The following is a 255-nucleotide window of genomic DNA, read 5'->3' as shown; positions in this document are numbered from 1 at the left end:
GAAAAGAAGAGATCAAATTATCCCTTTTTGCAGATGATATATTATATCTGAAATGCCAAAAATTCTACCCCAAAACTCCTAAAAATTATTAACACATTCAGTAAAGTGGCAGTAAAGTAAATTAACCTACAAAAGTCTATAGCCTTTCTATATACCAATAACAAGCAGTCAGAGAAAGAGCACAGGGAAACCCTCCCATTCACAATAGCCACAAAAAAAATAAAATACCTTGGAATAAACCTGACCAAAGACATT

This window comes from Nannospalax galili, unplaced genomic scaffold (genome assembly GCF_000622305.1).
Source record: "Nannospalax galili isolate Female #2095 unplaced genomic scaffold, S.galili_v1.0 scaffold816, whole genome shotgun sequence".
Classification (NCBI taxonomy): domain Eukaryota; kingdom Metazoa; phylum Chordata; class Mammalia; order Rodentia; family Spalacidae; genus Nannospalax; species Nannospalax galili.
The sequence above is the reverse complement of the archived record's forward strand: the minus strand, read 5'-3'. Positions refer to the sequence as shown.